Source organism: Myxocyprinus asiaticus, chromosome 4 (assembly GCF_019703515.2).
Source record: "Myxocyprinus asiaticus isolate MX2 ecotype Aquarium Trade chromosome 4, UBuf_Myxa_2, whole genome shotgun sequence".
Taxonomy (NCBI): domain Eukaryota; kingdom Metazoa; phylum Chordata; class Actinopteri; order Cypriniformes; family Catostomidae; genus Myxocyprinus; species Myxocyprinus asiaticus.
Genome location: NC_059347.1, coordinates 30,784,932 through 30,801,061, shown reverse-complemented (window position 1 = coordinate 30,801,061; position 16,130 = coordinate 30,784,932). Strand labels below are relative to the sequence as shown.

Below are 16,130 nucleotides of genomic sequence, written 5' to 3'. Positions count from 1 at the left end.
AACCCCATTCTTGGAACCCCAGAGGTGACCAAGAGCTCCAGATATCATGTGTGGAGATGGGAGAAACTTGCAGAAGGACAACAATCACTGGAACACTCCACTGATCTGGGCTTTATGGCAGAGTGGCCAGACAGAAGCCTCTCATCAGTGCAAGACACATGAAAGCCCACTTGGAATTTGCAAAAAAAAAAAGCACCTAAAGAACTCTCAGACTGTGAGAAACAAGATTCTCTGGTCTGATGAAAGGAAGATTGAACTGTTTGGCCTCAATTCCAAGCGTCATGTCTGGAGGAAACCAGACACCGCTCATCACCTGTGCAATACCATCCCAACGTTGAAGCATGGTGGTGGTAGTATCATGCTGTGGGGGTGTTTTTCAGTGGCAGGGACTGAGGGACTGGTCAGGGTTGAAGGAAAGCTGAATGCAGCAAAATGCAGAGATGTCCTTAATGAAAACCTGGCCCAGAGCACTCAGGACCTCAGACTGGGCCGAAGGTTCACCTTCCAACAGTACATTGACCTAAGCACACAGCCAAGACAACACAAGAGTGGCTTAGGGACAACTCTGTAAATGTCATTGAGTGGCCCAGCCAGAGCCCGGACTTGAACCCAATCGAACATCTCTGGAGAGACCTGAAAATGGCTGTCCATCGATGGTCCCCATTGTGGAGAAGAATGGAAGAAAGTCCTCAAATCCAGGTGTGCAAAGCTTGTCGGATCATACCCAAAACTACTTGTGGCTGTAATCGCTGCCAAAGATGCTTCAACTAAGTACTGAGTTAAGGGTCTGAATATTTATGTCAATATGATATTTCAGTTTTTTCTTTTTAATAAATTTGCAAAGTTATCAAAAATCTGTTTTTTGCTTTGTCATTATGGGGTATGGAGTGTAGATTGATGTGAAAACAATAAAATAATTTAAATCATTTTAGCATAAGGCTGCAACATAACAAAATGTGAAAAAAATGAAGAGGTCTGAATATTTTATGAATGCATTGTATTTTCAAACCACCCTCTGTCTTCCATTGATCAGAAAACAGATACAAAACAGATAGTCCCGCTCCAAACTCACACTGTTTATTAAACCAGTGTTGCTGTGTCAGGCTGGATGGGCCGCTCAAACAAATCAAGCAATGGATGAAAAGCGATACAGGCTGAAAGACACAGTGTTTACACTTTTCAGGGAAATCAACCCATGGTTCGTTTATAGTTGTCTCTGCATTTTAATATGGGATGGGAGAAAGTATTCTAACATCCCAAAATTTACACACATCATCTTAAAATCCTGTGCTTATACTGTATGCTCATAAGGTGAATACAAGGTCACCCTGTAACACTGCACAAATTAAACTACAAAAGCCAAAGAATAATTTTTAAAGGAGCAATAATTACCATTGACATCAAGCATTTAAAATGGGTACTGCAGTCCAAATTCAAAATATTGGAGAGAGATGTCTCCCCCGCCCCCTCCTCCCCAGACTCGAAGCTCATGCGGGTTGCCAGGTTGAGGACACGGAACAGGACGAGCAAACTGACAATGGCAAGCAACAAGCCTTACATTGTAAGTTGATCAGCTAAAGTATATGTTTGCAATGTTTATGTTTGCACATTATAAACCAGATCATGTGGATTTTTTATAACTCTGTCAATATTAGCTAGATGTATTGTTGGCTTCCATGACTGCAGCGCGCCTGCTAACTTGTTTCAAATCTGGCAACCCGGGGTGTCAAAATACTATTGGGAAATGGGCAGTGGGCAGGCGCACACAGGCCAAAAAACAAACAGAAATTCCAGCCCGGAATGGTCATTTCAAAGTAAAATATACTGGCTGTAGCATTGTTTTCGGAAAAGCCAGTATTTCAACTTAGCATGTTTCCTAAATCTCTGATAACGTATTATGACATTTTATGCTTTAGTACAGTAAATATATTACATAATGTTCCTTTAAGACAAGCATCTTTTTTTTTTTTTAAATAAACCTCCCAAGAACTGCCTTCGCCCATATAACAAATAGATCATGCGTTACAACAGAAAAGGTTGACATAAGATTTGACAACTGTAAGTTTGCGGAGAACAAAGCTCTGCAAAAAACTCTATTTGGCTTTGACACATTGTAGTTGCATTAATCCTTAAAGCTCATCTCATTGGAGTTAAGCTTTCTGCACTGATCTCATGTGTTGACTGCCTCAGGAGCACAGTCCTGTGGAGAAAGCCATCGTTCCACATGCATATGTTAGCATAATATTAGGCCTTGATCCTCATGTGTGTCTGTGAGCAAGCTGGATTGTCCCAGGTTTCATTAGGCAGAGAACGCAAGCCTGGTGCCCCAAACAACAGAGTCGAATATGATCTCCTACTGTGAGCATTCTCAGTCAGAACTATGACAAACTTCAAAGAGCTATGGGCCTGTAACCTAAAACACATCCCAAATTACCTGGGTTGGGCGGCATTTAGAATTTAAGAATTGGCTCCCATTAATGAGTTGGAATTTAAATTGAATTGGACACACCCCACAGGACGTTGTATTAGAATGTGCATTGGAAAAAAAAAAAAAAATATCACATAAAGGAAATTAAAGTAAAGTAATCCATTTGACTGCAGTGTTTAAATCCATTTCTTCAGAACAATATGTGTGGGTGGAAAACAGAACAATATTTAACTCCTTTTCTACACTAAATCTCCACTTTACCTGTCACTTTCAGATGTAAAAGTGAAAGTGGAGATTTAGAGTAAAAAATGGGACTTAAATATTGTTCTGTTTCTCCCCCACACCTATTATATCACTTCTGAAGATATGGATTTAAACACTGGATTCATATGGATTACTTATGTTTTCTTTGTGATTTTTGGAGCTACAAAGGTCTGATCACCATTCACTTGCATTGTGCGGACCTACAGAGCTGAGATATTCTTCTAAAAAACTGTGTGTTCTACTCAAGAAAGAAAGTCATACACATCTGGGATGGCATGAGGGAGAGTAAATGATGAGAGAATTTTCATCTTTGGTTGAACTATCTCTTTAAGGAATTGAAGGCATTCTCAATTAATTTCTGAATGGCTCAAAAACTAGTTTAATATTTAAAATTGTTTTTTAAAAAACTAATTTATGTATGGAATGAGGTATGAGGTTAATAAATAAAAGAAAATGGAGCATAGAGGGAATATTGTATAAAACTAAGTGGAATTTATTTCTCAAAGAGTTGGTCTTATCATAATCCATCTTAGGACAAGGACATGGCAACATGACAAACCATAATTACAATTTGATTATTTGCGATGTGCATGGAGCTGTCTGTTTGCTCATGCACTTGGCTCAATAAGAAACTAAATAAGTTATTTGATACTTGGCAAACTTTGCATGCCTCCTCCTGATTCTGTACCAGCTCTGTGTGATGTGGTTGATTTGTCAAGCAGAAGAACATTTAATTAACACTACTGAAATATTTGAGCTGTTGTGGAATTATTTTTCAGCTCTGGCTGACTAATACTAAGGTGAATAGGTTACTTTTGTCTTATCTAGTGTTTCTCAACTGGTTTTGCTTCAGGAAAGATTTGGCGACTCAACACAGTATCAATTGTTTATCGTACAAAAGTAAGAAAAATGTCCATAAAATCAAACATAGACTGTATTAAAGAAATAGTTCACCCAAAAATGAAAATTGTCTTATTTACTCACCCTCATGCCATCCCAGATGTGTATGACGTTTTTATTTTTTTTTCAGCAGAACACAAATTAAGATTTTTAGAAGAATATCGCAGCTCTATAGGTCCATACAATGCAAGTGAATGGTGATCAGACCTTTGTAGCTCCAAAAATCACAAAAAGGAAACATAAAAGTAATCCATATGAATCCAGTGTTTAAATCCATATCTTCAGAAGCAATATAATGTGGGAGAGAAACAGAACAACATTTAAGTCCTTTTTTTTTTTTTTTTTTACTCTAAATCGCCACTTTAACTTTCAGATGTGAAAGTGAAACTAAACAGGCACGACATGTGACTTTCAGATGTAAATGTGAAAGTGGAAATTTTGAGTAAAAAAAAAGGACTTAAGGCTTTTCTCACCCACACATTATCTCGCTTCTGAAGATATTAATTTAACCACTGAAGTCTTATGGATTACCTCTATGTTTCTTTTATGTGACTTTTGAAGCTATAAAAGGTCTGGTCACCATTCACATGCATTGTATGGACCTACAGATTTGAGATATTCTTCTATTCTTCTGCTGAAGAAAGTCATACACATCTGGGATGACAATTTTGTAAATGCATACATGGTTTTACCCCAAAATACCATAAAGTTTTACTGAATGCACGGCCTTTGACATCAACAACTAAAGGGATGTGAAGCTGTTTCTCTTCCCTTTAAAAAAATGATGAGTATATTTATTTTTCTATCCTCACTATGCTTAGATGCATTTCATTATTTGAATATAGAGATGTTTCTATCCTGTTGTTTGTGACCCTAACAGAACAGACCCGCAACTGATTTTTGAGTCGCAACACACCTGTTGAGCACCCCTTTTCTAGCAAAAGTTTGTCTCAATTTAAAAAATCAAACACAATCCCAGGATTTACAGCAACAATATGTTGGTTAACTGAAAGAAACATTTTCAGTGACAGTAAAATCAGTCAGTTAGTTTTGTTGCAAATGTCCAGATGTTTGGTGAAGTAACTGAGGATGCAAGAATACCACACAATAAGGAAACTACATGAAGGCTAGATCATATATCATCATATAATGTTCTGATATTTTAGAATCTTCAAACATTAATATCCACAGAACAGAGAATGTATTGTTTGCTTACTGAGTTGTGATCCCCCAGCGGTTTTTCAATCAGTGTCCCAAATATGGTGGGCTGCAAAAGAAGGTTGAAATCAATCAACAGAGGAAATGTCAGCACAATCCATAGTTGACAGAGAGGTCATGAGCAACATCTAAAATGATTAAGTTAACTGATTTCTAATTAAATGAAAAGATCACATGATTGTTGTCACGATCAAGGTTCAGAAGATCACAAATAAGCAGAGAAGATGCATACAAACCAGATTAGAAGCTGATACAAAGCCATTAAACAAAGTTAGTTACTGAATGCAGAGATCTCAAGCTCAGATTTCCCTTCACTCATGTAATGTTTGTTTACTGAGTTAAAAATACTGGCAAATGCTATTTATTTTTTTTTTCTTCTAAATGTGAATTTTATATGAAATTTTCATAATATTAAAGCTTTTTTAAAAGTTGTTGACTGTTGCATCATTTTCTTTTCACTGCACTTTGCGTGATGAATTATTTATCATGTTTTGCATAATACAGAAGTATTTTAATGTGCAACTGCCTATACTGCTATGCAAACAGTATTATGGACCTTATTCTAGCATCCAAATGAGTTCCTGGAATGTGTCATGTCTATTATATTGATGATATTGCCAAGATATTGCAAAAGTGACATGATTTCAATAATAACACTGCAAGACAGATGCTGAGGACTCATGAGAATGCAGAGAATAATTTAAGGCACTGTTTAATGAACATTTTGTACTCAAACACAAAGCATAATTCCAGAAAAAAAAATTAAGCAATCATTATCTTCAGTCTATAAGAGTGAAAAATGATTAAATCAGGTTAACTTGAAAGGATTTCAGGGCATATTCCCTAGCACAACACATTTCCAGAGGCTGTTATGCAGAACACAGGATGCTACGATTATAACAACACCTCTGATATTTAATGACTGTGGCCGATGAATAATGACCATAATAAAAGAGCGGAATTGAATGAATGGAAATCATATGACTGTAATGTAGGCAAAGCAGAAAAGGAGCTTGTTTGGCTAATTAAAGTCTAGACCTTTAAATAACAATTGAGACAAAACAGCAGAAAAGGCCTCACCCTGCAAGTCCATTGGTGAGTGATCTAAAGCAATTATCAAAACAACATAGCCCGGTAGCCACGGCACAGAACGAGAAAATGATAGAACAGGCAAGCAAAACAAGTCAGGCATGTAATTACAGTAAAACAATTTCACTAATACAATGGCTGGAATCACAATGGGCTACACTAACAATCCCCACAGCCCTGCAAAATACTTCAGTTGCAAGTCCTATCTTGCATTTATTGTGGTTGGCTTGGTCAGAGTAATCCATGTGGACTAAATCAAAAGTTTGGCATTGCTGGAATATATGTGATCCCAATGTATAATCTGAGCTAAATCATTCATCGGTTTATTGATTATAATCTGTTTTTAGTTCCGCATCCTGTTTTAAATCCTTAATTCTCAAGCTCAGAATATGTTTAGAGACAGCGTAAACTAAATAAGGGTCAATGACACTAATTTTTTGTGCAGATTTGTTACGTTTTTCAAAAAACACATTGCAAATGCAATTCACAGAATACAATTATTTGAATACATCTTCTGTGATAAACATGTTTTCAATTACTGAGTTCAAAGTCATTTTGATATATTTGTTTTCTTCTGGGGCTTAAAAATAATGTCATGTGGTGTAACCGTTTAGCAGTGAAAAAAATAAAAATAAAAGTCTCATTAAAAGTTGAAATTATTAAAAATATATATATATATATATATATATATATATATATATATATATATATATATATATATATATATTTTTTTTTTTTGGCACAAGTAGTGCATAATAATCTTTTATTATTATTTCCTAAAAATAATAAGCACTGAAACAATTTTATTTTAAAATATGATTATTATTTGAAAAATTTTGTCCACCAAGAAACCTTTATTTTGTCACACATTATACATTTTATTTGCATATATACAGTGAAATTCTTTTTTTCACATATCCCAACTAAGCTGGGGTCAGAGCGCAGGGTCAGCCATGATATGGCGCCCCTCAAGGGCACAACAGTGGCACCTTGGTGGTGCTGGGGCTTGAACCCCCAACCTTCTGGTCTAACCCAGAGCCTTAACTGCTGAGCCACCACTCCACCGGCCAGATACTCCACCAGCTGCTGTCCCCCCCCCAAAAAAAAAAAAAAAAAAAAAAAATCTGAAACCAGACTTTTGATAACTTTGCAAATTTATTAAAAAGAAAAAAACTGAAATATCACATTGACATAAGTATTCAGACTTTTTGCTATGACACTTGAAATTTAGCTCAAGTGCATCCCATTTCTCTGGATCATCTTTGAGATGATTGTACACTTTGATTGGAGTCCACCTGTGGCCAATTCAATTGATTGGACATGATTTGGAAAGGCACACACCAGTCTAAGGTCTCACAGCTGAAAATGCATATCAGAGCAAAAACCAAGCCATGAGGTCAAAGGAACTGCCTGAGGAGCTCAGAGACGGGATTGTGTCAAGGCACAGATCTGGGGAAAGATACAAACCATTTTAACTGCATTGAAGGTTCCCAAGAGCACAGTGGCCTCCATAATACTTAAATGGAAGAAGTTTGGAACAACCAGGACTCTTTCTAGAGCTGGCCACCCAGCCACACTGAGCAATCGGGGAGTAGGGTCTTGGTAAGAGAGGTGACCAAGAACCCCATGGTCACTCTGGTTGAGTACCAGATATCATGTGTGGAGATGGGAGAAACTTGCAGATGGACAACCATCACTGCAACACTCCACCGTTATAGGCTTTATGGCAGAGTGGCCAGACGGAAGCTCTCAGACTGCAAGAAACAAGATTCTCTGGTCTAATGAAATGAAGATTGAACTGTTTGGCCTCAATTCCAAGCGTCATGTCTGGAGAAAACCAGGCACTGCTCATCACCTGTGCAATGCCATCCCAACATTGAAGCACGGTGGTAGTAGCGGAGATATCCTTAATGAAAACCTGGTCCAGAGTGCTGGTCCAAATGTTCACCTTCCAACAGGACATTGACCCTAAGCACACAGCCAAGACAAAACAAGAGTGGCTTAGGGACAACTCTGTGAATGTACTTGAGTGGCCCAGCCAGAGCACAGACTTGAACACAATCGAACATCTCTGGAGAGACCTGAAAATGGCTGTCCATCGACGATCCCCATCCAACCTGACAGAGCTTAAGAGGATCTGCAGAGAAGAATGGCAGAAAATTTCCAAATCTAGGTGTGCAAAGCTTGACGCATCATACCCAAAAAGAATTGAGGCTGTAATCGCTGCCAAAGGTGTTTACACTAAATACTGAGTTAAGGGTCTGAATACTTACATCAATGTGATTTTTCTTTTTAATACATTTGCAAAGTTATCAAAAATCTGTTTTTTGCTTTTGTCATTATGAGGTATGAAGTGTAGATTGATGTGAAAAAAATAATAATTTAAAGCATTTTAGCATGAGGCTGCAACATAACAAAATGTGGAAAAAAATGAAGGGGTCTGAATACTTTATGAATACACTGTATACTATAGATATATACATATAAAAATGTACAAGTATTGAACAGTTATGTAGTAGTAGCAGTTGAAGAATGTTTTCAATATACAAAGCACATGTAACATACAGTACACGTACAACAAATTAAATGTTATTGTTGCAAGGTCCCCTTTAGAAGTTCCAAGTGGAGTATTCAGTACAAGTGGTACTGGAGTGCTACAGCAGGCTATAAACATTTATATACTATATTTATGCTAATCAGTCTTGTGTAGACTAGGTTCTTAAAGGCACAGTTCACCCAAAAATTAACATTATGTCATTATTTGCTTACCCTCATGTTGTACAATATGACTTTCTTTCAACCAAGTGAAAAAGGAGACTTAAGCATAATGTTGGATGGATAGCCTCAGTCCCCATTCACTTGCATTGTATGGGTAAAAGAGTATCATTAACATTTTTCAAAATGTATCTTCCTGTGACACTGGAGAATTAAAGTCATAAAGGTTTGGAATGACAAGAATGTGAGTAAATGACAACAGAATTTTATTTTTTGGGTGAGCTAACCCTTTGATACTTGTAGATTTACAGTTAGTGAACTTGAGTTTAACAAATTATGTTTGCTACAACAATACTGTGTATGTCCGAAGGCAAGATTCAAGTTTTCTGATAATCTTCATAATCTTCAGCAATGCAAAGAACACAGTCTAAACGGCGGCCTGGGTAGCTCAGCGAGTATTGATGCTGACTGCCACCCCTGGAGTCACGAGTTTGAATCCAGGGTGTGCTGAGTGACTCCAGCCAGGTCTCCTAAGCAGCCAAATTGGCCCAGTTGCTAGGGAGGGTAGAGTCACATGGGATAACTTCCTCGTGGTCACGATTAGGGGTTCTCGCTCTCAATGGGGCGCGGGGTAAGTTGCGCATGGACCGCGGAGAGAAGCATGAGCCTCCTGTGCTGTGAGTCTCTGCGGTGTCATGCACAATGAGCTACGTGATAAGATGCGCGGATTGACTGTCTCAGAAGTGGAGGCAGCTGAGACTTGTCCTCCGCCACCCGGATTGAGGTAAGTGCACCACCACAAGGACCTACTAAGTAGTGGGAATTGGGCATTCCAAATAAAAAAAATAAAAAAAAGAAAAAGAACAGTTTAAAGGGCAGAAAGAGAACCCTTCATCCACAGGAGCCAGGAACCAGACACACTGTTTGCTCATAGTAACATCAGACTCTGGCAATGAAGGAACCAGCAGTGTCTGGAAGGCTTTTTGCTTTAATTCCAAACACTGGGGGAATCCATGCTGTTGTCACAGGTGCACCAGCCCCCTCTAATCATTCAGATGATTTCCTCTTCTGCCATAGTGAAAAACAGATGTACACCACTCGCCTACATATTATCTAAGCAAATAGAATTTCACACAATTTAAGATTCAACTAAAAAGTCTTCAAACATGGTGACAAACAAAGACAAGCACAATTAAATCCTTTGAAATCATCCTGTGGTGATATGGCCATGGCCTAGCGACGTCTGTGAAGAGCGAGGCCAGGAGGAGAACGGTAAGGATTGACACCTGTGGGAAATTGTCTCTAACAGCTGTTCGGTGTTTCAGTGAGAATTAGAGGGGGATAAAAATGGTGTCCAGACTGCCGGAGAAGAGAGAGAGAGAGAGAGAGAGAGAGACGCACAACACTGACTGTGTGCTCATGCATTTTATGTTGTGCTGAAAAGCAGTTTGTTGATTGATGCTGAAAAGTGTAGAAATAAATCTCACGTTGGATTGTTTACCCGGCTCCCGCTTCCTCCTTCAGAAAGAACTCAAGAAAGTTAGAGACTTTGTCACACACCCCCATTCAACTGCCACCTAAACTTCAAAGTGGTAAGCTTAACAAATTCAACTAATCATGCTGATTATGAGTTTATCAGGTCACACTGCAGGGTAAGAACCAATATATGAAACAGCTGATACACCTTTATGTGGGTTTAAAATAAATAAATAATGTGATTGCTTATTTGGCAATGTAAACATGGAACAAACTTGGCTGTCTGAACTGAAATTCATACAATGAGTATGACGGGGAAAGTGAAAAGAGATTATAAAACAGATAGTTCAGACTATAAATTCTGATTAGATGAGATTATTTTTCCATATTTAGACTTTCCCTCATGGACAGACAGGTCGGAATCGATGCTAAGCACTGACTTCAAAATCTCTGTCTGAGGGCAAACATCTAAATGAATCTTCAGACATCTGAAGGGTGTCTGGCTGTTTGAAATTGTTGATCAGTCTTCCTGGAGTGTTCTGTTTTTCAGAAATCATAATTTAAGAATATAGACCATTTCAAGGACTGTTCGTCAGTTTAAGGAAGTGACATCTTTATCCCTTGAGCATTTCTGGCTAGTTGTCAAACTCATTCAAAACAACAGCAGGAGATGCTTCATTCATAGTGACCTTTAAAACGATTCATGTTATTAACATTATTAACGTTAATACGATTGTAACAGAATGTCATTATTAAAATTTGGACCATGTTGTTCGGTGGCTGAATGCTCCCTGTATGCCTGGAATGGAAATTAAAGTGTTTAGATTTCTGAAAAAGCAACCACATGTGGATGGATGAACCACTGCAATGAAGTGAGATGGCTGGATACGTGCATTATTAACAACTGTAGCAAACATCTTTGTGATTAACATTTTTATTGATTCATCTATTAAATATGAACAGCAGAACATACATACAGAATCAATATTTAACCCTCACTACCCCCACCCGACCCCCAACAACACCCCAGTGGTCACATAATTATAAACACACAACAAAAATAAATAAATAAATAAATTAAATTAAATTAAAAAAATAAAATAAATAATAAACTAAATCACACACATCCCCTAAACCTCTCTCTCCACTGTCCCTCCCCGAGAGCCCTCCAAAAAACACAGATATCTGCCCCAATTCTTCACAAACAGGTCTAGCCTCCCCAGTCTTCTGGATACCCCCTCCTCAAGAGCTGCCACTCTGGCCATCTCTGAACACCACTCCTGAAATGGGGGCGCTCCAGCCAACTTCCAACTCCTTAAAATGATCTGTCTGGCAATCAAAATACTAGTTAGGACCCAGTTTTTCACGTGATTATTTTCCAAATTAATGACTGCCCCATCTCCTAAGATACAGAGTCTGGGGCAAAATAAAATTTGAGAGGCCAAAACCTTGCACATAAAACTCTGAATCCTCAACCAAATCTCTTGAATCTTAACACATCCCCAAAAGACAATGGTTATGTCTCCATCTTCTGATTGACATCGCCAGCAGGTGGGTGTATTTTTAAGACCAAGCCTATGCAATCTAGAGGGGGTCCAATAGACTCTATGTAAAATCTTAAATTGCATAAGGCGAACCCTTGCATCTCTAGATGCAGATTTGACATTTTTTAGAATCCTAACCCACACTCCCTCCTCCAATGCCAAGTTTAGATCTTTCTCCCATTATCTCTTAAGAGAAGTTGAAGTTCCGTTCCCCCAGACACTGAATTAGCAGGGAGTAATACACTGATGCCTCATGACCTTTTCCAAAAGCAGTAATCACCACTCCCACAGTATCTGCCGCTTTAGGGGGGTGTAAACCACTCCCAAAAACAGTACAGAGCAGGTGGCGCAGCTGTACTGTAAATACTTACAGAAGTGAGATCTAGGAATCCCAAAAAGTTAAACCAAATTTTGAAAGGATCTCAACACTACATTCTCATATAGGTCACCAGGTGTAGAACCCCCCTCCCAATCCACTCTGACCAGCAAAAAGGGGACTTGTTGATGCATAATTTGGGGTTCAGCCACATGCTCGAGGCAACATTTAAAAAAAATGTCCGAATTAAACAGCCTGGACACTTTTGTCCATACCGAGTGCAAATGCGGGATAATGGGATGTAACTTAACCTCTCCGATTAATTTGATAGAAAGGCTCTGCAATGGCGAAATAGGGGCAAGAACTTCCTGTTCTAGACAGAACCAGGGAGGGGCTCTCTCAGGTGGAAGCGACCAATGAGCCAAATGTCTAAGACCGAATGCATAATAATAAAATAAAAATCTTGGGTAGGCCTAGCCCACCTTTGTCAATCAGCCTATGTAACTTATTAAATGTAATTTGGGATGCTTACCATTCCAAATGAAGGACTTTGCTATGCTATCAAATTGCTTGAAATAAGAGAGGGGGACATCTACAGGGAGAGACTGCAGCAAGTAATTTAATTTTGGAATACAATTCATTTGAATAACATTAACTTTCCCAATCATAGATAAATGTAATGAAGCCCACCTGTCCACATTGCTTGAAAACCATTTTATTAAGGGGTCAAAATTAACTAAATAAATCACACAATTTTGCTGGGAATAAAATGCCCAAATACTTAATGCCCTGTTTGGGCCACTGGAAAGCACCTGGCTGGAAAGCTGTTACTGGGCAGTATGCTGTCAGAGCCAAAGCTTCGGATTTAGACCAATTGACTCTATATCCAGAAAACTTAGAAAAAGAATTAATAATTCTGTGGAGGCAAGGCATAGATCTAGAAGGGTCAGAGACGAATAATAAAATATCATCTGCGTAAAGCAAAAATTTATGCGGCATGCCTCCCACCACCACCCCTGGAAAATCATCCTCCTTTCTTATCGCGGCTGCTAATGGTTCCAGGGCAAGACAGAACAATAATGGGGAAAGAGGGCAACCTTGCCGAGTGCCCCTATTCAAAGTAAAATAATCTGAAATTATTAACCCGACGCTACCAGGTGTCTATAAAGTAACTTAATCCAACCAATAAATGTACTCCCGAACCCGTATATTTCCAAAATCTTAAAAAAGATAATCCCATTCTACCATATCAAATGCCTTTTCAGCGTCAAGTGAGATGGCAGCGACCGGAGTCCGATCATTCGCCACTAACCACATGATATTGATGAAATGCCTAATGTTATCAGAAGAGCTATGGCCCCGAATAAACCCCACCTGATCTATATGTATAAGAGATGTCATAACTTTATCGGTTAGCCAAAATTTTTGGCAACATTTTTACATCTAGCTGGATCAGGGAAATTGGACGGTAACTCTTACACTTGCTTGGATCTTTGTCCTTTTTAAGAATCAGACTGATCCGGGCTTGTGTCATGGTTGGAGGAAGCTTTCCATTCTTTAATGATTCTGTATAAACTTCTAATAAAAGTGGGTCCAATTCTATAGCGTAAGATCTAAAAATTTCAGCGGCAAAACCGTCTGGCCCAGGAGACTTGCCAGTAGGCAGGGCCTTAACTACCTCACCTAGCTCCTCCAAGGTTATCTCAGAATCAAGAGAATTTTTATGCTCAGTCATCAACTTTTAATATTCCCTTCCAACTTCACGAGTTCACGTGCTTTGGATTTTTTGGTGAATGAGGCTTACTGTATGATCTGACCCCTAAGAACCACCTTAAGTGCCTCCCAAGCCACACCCACAGAGGATACTGAGGACCAGTTGGTCTCCATATAAACATTGATTTCAGTCTTTAACATTTGTTGGAAATCAGGATTTTGCAAAAGGGATACATTAAAGCACCAACTATATGATTTATTTTTCTCTGTATGTGGCAACATCTCTAAACTCACCAGGGCGTGATCGGAGACTAAAATGTTTCCAATTGAGCAACCCACAACAGATGAAATGAGGGACTTCCATGTGGAGAGAGATAACCTACTTATATTAACATTTGACATATTGATATAATAAAAAATAATCTGTGTGTCAAAAACAAGATTATACAGACCACATTCCCCATTAGTGCAACAATCAAACCCCGAACCAAACAAACAGAAAAAAGAAAAACGTGCGCATTAACCCCACGCACGACAGCGCCAACCGGCGTCCATCCCTCTAAACTCAAAAGGTCTATGTATGCCTAAGAGAACCCCCGTGACAACTTTGCTATCGGATTGCTCAAGTCCGGTGCTTCTGCACAAATTTTGTGAGGCAAAATGACATAACAGAAAATACTTTGTAAAACAGACCCCAGCCAACAGGCAGAATAAACACAAAGAACATGTAGATTCACAGAATTGTATCGAAGGTGTGTTCCTCCACAAAACAAATTCCAGCCGATATAAAAGCCGTTCAGTTTCCTCGGACAGACAACCAAGTGTTCAGTGAGCTGGCTGTTAATGAGTATGGCAGATGACGTAATCATTCTAATGTCCCTTAAATATACTCCACAAAAACAAACTCCAGCCAACAGGAGGCATAAGCACAAAGAACGAACAGATTCATCCACAACTGTCCCGAAGCAGAGTTATTCCACAAAACAAGCTCCAGCCGCTAGGCGGAGCAAGCACAAAAAGAAACAAAACAGGCATCCCGGTTCCTCAGTTGATCAAGTGTGTATTGAGTGAGTCAAATTCACTCGGAGGCCGCGTAAAAAAAAATAAAATAAAAACACACCATGACTTACTCAGTCCGTCAACTCTATAAAAGACATCCTCTTTGTGAGCATGTTGATATTTTGCCGTCATCTATAGTGTCCATTCTCTATCTGGCCGGGAACTTCAGTGTAAAAGCGATCTTCCATCAATGCAAAAGTTTCTTGAAGGAGAAGTGTCATGCCACAAAACAAACTCCAGCCGCTAGGCAGAGCCAACGCAAAAAGAAACAAAAATGGTGCCCAGCTTCCTTAGACAGTCAAGTCACTGAACAGCGAGTCAGTCCACTTACAAGAGAAACACGCAATGGTTTACTCACCCATAGATTCTATAAAAGCCAGTGCCTGCTTGGGAGATAGAAATACTTTGTGACCGTCCTTGGTGTCTATTCTCAGTTTGGCCAGAAACATCAATGCAAAAGTGATCTTCGTTGATGTAAGAGTTTCTTACATTCCTTGAACTGATCGCGCTTCTCTCATCGAATTTGCAAAGTCTGGAAACAAGAAAATATTGTGATTCTTCCAAGAAAGTTTTCCTTTGCTCCTCATCTGGCGCAACACGAGATCTTTATCGGATGATCTCAGAAATCTGGCCAGAATTGATCGGGCCTTTCTCCCTCAGCAGATCTATGAGCAGGGACTCTGTGAGCTCATTCGATTTCCAGTTTATGGCCTGTTATTTTGAGCAGACTCGGGAAGAGCTTGTCCAGGAATTTCACCATATCTCTGCCCTCTTTATGCTCAGGAATTCCAACAATCCGAATATTGTTCCTTCGATTCCTATTTTTGAGATCTTCCAATTTTTCCAATATGTGTTCCAAGTTGGACGCGGGCGGATTAGCGGATAATTCCATTTCCGATGACTCCAGATAATTGATCCGTTTCTCAACATCTGCCACTCTTGTGACCAATTCAGAGAATTTTGTTTCCATTGCCATAATTGATCGATTTTACAGCGAGATCCTCCAAGTCAGCAACAAACTTCATCAGCATCACCAAGATTTTGGACAGTTGATGCTGGATGTCTTCTCCCGTCACGCCTTCCAACTTGAGTCCCTGGCTTGCAGGGCCGTCAGAGGTTTCCAGAGTCTGAGGATTTTGACTTCTTTGCCATGTTTACCTCAAAGAGCAAATATGTAACTGGGTGTATCGAATCTCACCGGATTATAACATGGAAATAATTAAAACACTAGCAAAGTGTGCAGGGCTAGTCGCTCACACGTCTGCTTCTCGCATGACGTCATGTGACTCTGTAGCAAACATCTTATCTGGTGAATGACATTTTTGCCAACTAATAGTAAGTTTGAATGTTAGATTTTAACTGAAAATTTAAGTCAGAGAATTTCTTTACGGGTTCTAAAAGTGACTAT

At 39.0% G+C, this 16,130-nt stretch overlaps 1 long non-coding RNA gene across 1 annotated transcript in view; it reads right to left on the bottom strand.

The window, feature by feature from the left end:
• The window catches only part of LOC127438569 (uncharacterized), a 93,270-nt gene that overhangs the window by 34,287 nt on the left and 42,853 nt on the right, over positions 1 to 16,130 (bottom strand). Inside the window, exon 3 of the long non-coding RNA XR_007896760.1 lies at positions 4,809 to 4,859. This is a non-coding gene — a long non-coding RNA (uncharacterized LOC127438569). The remainder of the gene's footprint in view (positions 1 to 4,808; positions 4,860 to 16,130) is intronic.